General features: G+C 38.0%; 1 protein-coding gene across 1 annotated transcript in view; it reads right to left on the bottom strand.

The window, feature by feature from the left end:
- The window catches only part of LOC135225679 (dual specificity tyrosine-phosphorylation-regulated kinase mbk-2-like), a 306246-nt gene extending 299192 nt beyond the window's left edge, over positions 1-7054 (bottom strand). The window contains 1 exon segment of the mRNA XM_064265021.1: positions 6160-7054. The gene's annotated coding sequence lies outside the window, so the exon portion shown is untranslated.
- Positions 7055-7297: the final 243 nt, after the last annotated feature.

The following is a 7297-nucleotide window of genomic DNA, read 5'->3' on the forward strand; positions in this document are numbered from 1 at the left end:
AAAGAGAAAAAGCGAAAATAAGACCGCGCTGTTATTACGGTTATCTGATCGTTTCGCGTTTCAAGACACAACGGGAGAAAAGACCGCCCCGAGGGAAGTAAGGTCAGGGTCTTAGTATCATTTAAGAGGGGTCGTGGTCACAGCTATATCGTAAAGTCGTTAAGAGCCGACCTCCCGTGTGACCTGACCATGATCATGGATTACTGATCCGTATCAGGGCAGGGTGAGTGTATTTGACGTCTCTCTGTTTTAGTTACGTTATCGTGTGACTCTCTCTCTCTCCATTGCTTGTCTTTTTGTGAATTATGGAGGCACATTACCTTAGTGCTTTTCACAGCACAGAAGCTGTCAGTTATTCTCACGCTTATTGTTTTACTTAAGTCTTCGTCTCTCTCTCTCTCTCTCTCTCTCTCTCTCTTGTCTTTTTGTGAATTACTGAAAGCATAAGCATATTACCGTACCGTTGTTTATAACACCAAAACTATCTATTATTCTCACCGTGAAGTGGAAATAACTTACTGATCACCAAGATCGAGTCTAATTATCATTTAACAACTTTTAAATTCAACTATCAAAGAGTCTTATGCAGTTCTTACTGGACGAGATAACGGGACGTTATTGGGTTCCTTAGAACCTAATGTTAGGAACAATGAATCACAAGCAGTGGGACCACACAGCCACAAACTAGCATTCTCACAATCTACAGTAAATACTTAGTTCTTTCCCAATTTCAGGACTAATAAGAAGGGGATATTTTCTTTTCTTCTAAACAGGCTATGAATTGACCAAGAACCTGACGTTCCCTGCTTAGAATATATATATATATATATATATATATATATATTATATAATTAATATTAATCATATATATATATATATATATATATATTAAAAGATATATACATATAAATATATATATATAAATTAATTATAATAAACCTTCAATATATATTATATATATATATATTATATATATATATGTGTGTGTACGTATATATAAAGAGTGGCATTTTACCGAAGAGAATGAAAGACATCACGAGACTTCGGAAAACATCCGATGAAAGAGGAGGACTGCCCTGGATCTGCTTCATTAATAATCAAATGTCAAAGTAAACATCAATGCACAACTCTACACAAAGGAAAGTGAAAATCTATTGTACTCCTAATATATCTAGTTGATAGTTAGCTGACAGTGGTGGGTCGCCGCCAAATAATCTCATCCTGAAAAGACATCCCAAGAAACTTGACACCCTCTAAAGTAAAACAATTTTGGCGCCAAATGTATGTGCTGTATAATCTCCTCCACTACACTACTCAATTTTATTTGTTTTCATTCCTTCTTGTTACCGTCATCCTGTTCTTTAAATTTTTGGTTAATATAATTCATATATTTTTCAGTATTAATTTCGACCGATCTAAAATCCTTTCTACCGTTTCTTTTACGTCTCCCTCGCGTCTCCTTCACTTGAAAGGAACAAGTTTACTAAGCCGAGATTCCTAGGGGTAGCGTAAAGCGGAACTTGGGCAAGGTAATCTGATCTTTATGCCCACGTGAGACAAGGCTTGGGTTACCTACCACCTAGTGAGGGAGAGGGAGAGACTCATGGAAAACTATTTTCAGTAACATTATCGATTCTCATAAAAAATATGGCAACAACAATAATAGCAATGATAGCAGGAAGGAAAGCCAGATTAAAAAAAAAATAGGAAACTAGAAACAAAAACAGCAACCAATAAACAACAACAAAGTTTAGTGCATTAAAATGTAATATTAGTAATGAAAATGAAAGCTCGTATACTGCTCGGTGATACGTAAGACCAGAAGAATTGATCTTTGTTATAAGACAAAACAAAATCTCCATACGCCAGGTGGACACAGCATGAAAACGGGAAAAAGGTATGGGTCTCCTCTCTCTCTCTCTCTCTCTCTCTCTCTCTCTCTCTCTCTCTCTCTCTCTCAGGAGAGGTGTACTTTTCTGTCCTAAATCCATTACGCGGTCCCTTGTCAAAAGCAGAAGAAACCTTTGCCTACACCAGACCGCACGATACAGTCAGCATTATCCAACCCATCTACTTTCCCCTGGTTACCTGGCTACGAGTTTCAAGTCACATCAGCTGAGATAAATGAGAGATGCACTGTCAAGGTCCTCTGATGCATTAGAATTCAATACACACACAAGCACACACACACACACACACACCTTATCACTTATAAATTCGCCTTCGGTGCTTATTCCGAGATCGGGGGGAATTTTATATCAAACGACATTCGGAACTTAAGGTTTAAGGAGATAAAAAATACTTCTTGATTCGTGTGAAAAATCATATATATATATATATATATATATATATATATATATATATATATATATATATATATAATGAATGTACGTATATACATATCTAGACATAAATACATACCACACACACACACACACACACACACATATATATATATATATATATATATATATATACATATATATATATATATATATATATATATACTATGTATAATATTGACTTTAACGTCAAGGCTTAGTTATTCCTGACGTTAATACTGGAAAGGTTTCTATATTTGAGAGTTATGCATATATGTGTATTTGTGTGTGGGTGTGTGTATCTGCCAAGAGTAGAAAACCTTTTCAGCCGCAACAACGTCAGAAATGACTAAACCACCCTTGTTGTTAAGCACGAGGTCGAAGACTGCTGCTGTTCAGTGGGTAATTGACTACATTACACGCGATGAACTCGAAAACTCCCACACCCAAGTTCACTCGCCACTGGAGAGCAGCTGAGCAGTGGCGCTCTATTTTGCATAAAGACCCACAATCCTCCCTTGGGTGCTTTTTCCTTCGGTGGGGAGAGAAGAAGGAGGTAAACGTTAAGAAAGTGGAAACATTGAGGTGGGAGGAAAGGGAGGAGAGGAGCGAAACGTTAAGAAAGTGGAAACATTTGAGGTGGGAGGAACTGAGGAGAGAAGGAGGGAAACGTTAAGAAAGTGGAAACATTTGAAGTGGGAGGAAAGGGAAGAGAGAATGAGTGAAGCGCTAAGAAAGTGGAAACATTTGAGGTGGGAGGAACTGAGGAGAGGAGAGAAACTTTAGGAAAGTGGAAACATTTGAGGTGGGAGGAAAGGGAGGAGAGAAGGAGGGAAACGTTAGGAAAGTGGAAACATTTGAGGCGAGAGGAAAGGGAGGAAGTGGAAACATCTAAGGTTAAAGGAGGGAAGTGGGAACATTGATATGAAGAAATCTGCAGGGAGTTGATAGGGAACACTGTCGGAGGGAGGAAAACGGTGAAGAAAATGGGAAAATGAATGTCAACTGGAAACATTTAAGGAGGGAAAACATGGTGAGGGAAGTGATATCACCTGAGAAAAATAACAGGTGAATAGGGGACTTTATTAGGAGGAAACCTAACACGGTAAATGGGGACATTTTTTAAGGAGGAAAACAAAGAAGAAAAGGGGAACATTACCTAAGTAGTAGAAAAGGACGTAAACTGGAAACATAAAATAGGAAGGTATAATGGAACATTCGATAATGGAGGAAGGGAAACAAGAAGAATGGCGGGACTTTTGAACTTTGCAGAGGGAATGAAATGTAGACGTAATGTTTTTCAAGATCAGAGGGAAATAGGACGAACAAGAGAAGACAGTTTTGAAAAGAGAGAAATAGGGAGAACCGTGACAAAATCCTGGAAAAGGAAAAAAGAAAAGGAATTATGGGAAATAAGTGCCAAAATTCGAGATAGGAGGAAAGGTGAATAACTGAAGAAAGAGAAAAATTGGAGGGAGAAAAACCTGAGGGAACACTTGAAGTACGAGGAAACCAGTGCAAAAAGAACACAAAGTAAAAAACAAAAGAGGAAAAGGGAATGACAAGACAGAATACCTGGGAAACATGGCATAAAGAGCGAACACGGCTAAGAAGGAAAAAATAAGAACAAAATCAGAAAAGGAAAGACTGGGCAATGAAGCAGAACACTGAAAAAGACGACTAACAAAAACAAAAGCACAATAAAACATTGGATGAATGACGTAAATCCAGAGGGAAAATAAGAAAAAAGGAAAAACCAAAGAAAAAGTAATATACAGCACAAAATGACCTACAAAAAGACTACGAAATCCATTTGGTCCTTCCATCATCCATTAAGAGGAGCCTTCCATATTTTACCTCGTTAGTCAAGGGTGGCAACACCTCCTTTTGTCCTCCGCACAATGAGAGGTCTCTCTCTTATATGGTGCGAGGATGAAGTGGCAGGATCGCCCTCTCCATCCCCAGCTTTTATAAGATTAGTTACAGGACCTCTTTTCATTACGAGGGTGGGCCATCTCTCTCTCTCTCTCTCTCTCTCTCTCTCTCTCTCTCTCTCTCTCTCTCTCTCTATTTATATATATATATTATATATATATATATATATATATATATATATATATATATATATATCAAGCTACAATATCCTTTAATATCTAATTCGCTCTACCTCGGAATTAATATATTTTCATATATGCTTAACCGAAGGAGAATTTTTTTCTCGATAATAGACTTGCCTGGACCCGGCAGCGAACCCATGGATCCTTTCAAATCCAGGAACGTCAGTGAAGCTTCACTGACGTTCCTGGGATTGAAAGGCTCCATGGGTTTCGCGCCCGGGTCCAGGCAAGTCTATATCGAGAAAAAATTCCCCTTCGGTTAAGCATATATGAAAATATATTAATTCCGAGGTAGAGCGAATTAGATATTAAAGGACATTGTAGCTCGATATATGTATATGGATCACGGAAATGTGATATGACATATATATTATATATATATATATATATATATATATATATATATATATATATATATATATAGATGATGATATATATGAAGATGAAAGGCCCAGTATATAAATACTTATATTTATATGCTGTGTGAATTTTTGTAACTTATACACGTACGAACTGACACAACTCGTTTAATAAGGCATGATCTATACATACCTCATCACTAAATGACACCCTATTATCCATTCCACTTGGTTGTAAGTTATTCCCAAGGCACAATTAATTCGATATTCAAAGATGTTTTCGACTTAATCTATAGAGTATATATGTAAGTATGTATATGTGTGTGTGTTTACTCCAATCACCACTTTCTATCAGGACAACAAGATTCGTCATTCGTCTCCAACAGACGATCTATTGATTTTTTTAAAACGAAATTTTATGCTTTCTGATGGCGTTTCGACTGCAATTAGCATTACCATCTTGATAGGCAAGGCTTCCTTTATTTGCTGTTGTTTTAGGCTTGTTCTATATAATTTAATTCATATTAAAACCATCATTATCGTTACTGTTAATACTATTCTTCTTGCTGTCCATATCAATATTAATAATAAATTATGTTTCTCATCTTCTCAGTTTTTTAATCAAATTATCAATATTGATTTTACTACAGCTGGCATCATCGTCATATGTATTGCTGCAAATGTCCATGTTACGGTTCTGATTTCAGTTGTCACTGCAATTGTTAATAGCTACTTTAGAAGCCTGTTTTTTGGACGGAAAAAAAGTTGGTAAGTACACGAAATTATCAACAATACAAACATTCACAAAATGGTAGCATATGAGAATTTTAGAACTATGAAATATATGGACAACTCATAAAGACGTGTGTGTGTGTGAATATATATCTATATCTATAATATAAATATATAATTTATTTGTCATTATCTTTATTTAGTCAACGTAATATATGGAGTAACAATTATTAGTATTGTTTTTTTTGTCATTATTTTCAGCGTTATTCATCACTACTATTGCTACCATATGCGTTAAACGTCAAGTTAAGATGCCCATCAACGCGCACTTCCACGGAAGAAAATTCACAGGCAAATATATCCTTAATTGGAGGCAATTACGACAAGCAATAATTACGGGAAAACGATGGAAACCTCAGAACAAGAACGACCAAGAAAATGAAAAAGCAACAACCGCGTGGGAATTACTGTCCAATACCTCGAAAATAATCAGCAATATCGTGATAATTGTCTCGCGGAGACCTTGGCGGGGCAAACAATGGTGCCCAGTTTGTTGCAGACGGCACAAAAAGGAGGCCCGGGGCGCGCGCGGGCGCGCGTGAACATGCAAAGGGCGACCTTGATTCTTACCTTATAAAGATCGTCGCTTAGGATCTTCACTTCATTGTAGCTTGATGTTGTCTCTCCTCTGTAGGACTGCCGGGACTCCTGTGTCGCATTCAGTTTGAATAAAACGTTTATTGAATTTGAATTGGCATCTGCTGGCTTTAAGTCAGATCCTAAAGGGTTTCAATCTACCCTCGATGACGCTGAGTTTGCTGTCGTTCAGTTTTACTTTCCTTATAAAATATATTTAGGAAATTTAGACGTCTGTGATTTGATAATCCATCAAAAATTAAATGTCCTTGGAACTGGCATCAACATCGACTTTGTTTAAATTAATTTAAAAACAGACATGCAAAATGTAGGCTTCAATATTCTATTTTTCAAACATCATCAAATGTACGAGAATTACATACACCCCAAGGATGGGTTTCCTCTTAACGCTACCTAATGAAAACTTTTCCCCAGCAAAACCCTTATCTCTGAAATGAGCAGACTACTTCAACGACCTCCCTTCTTTCCTCTTTCCACCATAACACCGAGCTCTCTTCCCACGGAAACAGACCCTGTCAAATTCGCACATTAAAGCCCGGGATATCCTGTTTGCCGAAGTGTTCCCTTCATGCAATCACTGCGTCTGGTATTTTCCACGTGCTCGAACTCGTTCGGAATCCTCAGCACAGTCATTTTTATCTTTATTCCACTGATAAAACTCACTGTATCCACAAGCACTCCATTTTAGAGGCTATCTAGTTCACATCACAAACGGGATGCCGGAGTGTCAAGACGGCGTTATCACACAACGCGGCAGTAAACAATCCGTTTGCGTCACAGAAGAACGAAGGCAATATGAAGGCTCACAGGCGCGCGTAGCTACACCTCACCTTGCAGCAAGACGGCACAGGCCAGACTAAACATAAGAACATTCTCCCAGTCGGTCCCTCAGTCGCTGCCTTGACTGTATCGCTGGAACGGCCCCTCCTCCACATCCCTACCCGCCCCGTGACGAAGAGATGGAGGGGTCGGTGTTCAGCAGAGCACCTGAAATGTTTTTCCCACGGTAGGCCACCACTTCCTTCGCCCTTCCCCGACGAAATTCATATGCTTATATGCTTACACATGGTGATGAATAGACGAAATGCTGGGAAACTGAATATATAACACG

Source organism: Macrobrachium nipponense, chromosome 13 (genome assembly GCF_015104395.2).
Source record: "Macrobrachium nipponense isolate FS-2020 chromosome 13, ASM1510439v2, whole genome shotgun sequence".
Lineage (NCBI taxonomy): Eukaryota > Metazoa > Arthropoda > Malacostraca > Decapoda > Palaemonidae > Macrobrachium > Macrobrachium nipponense.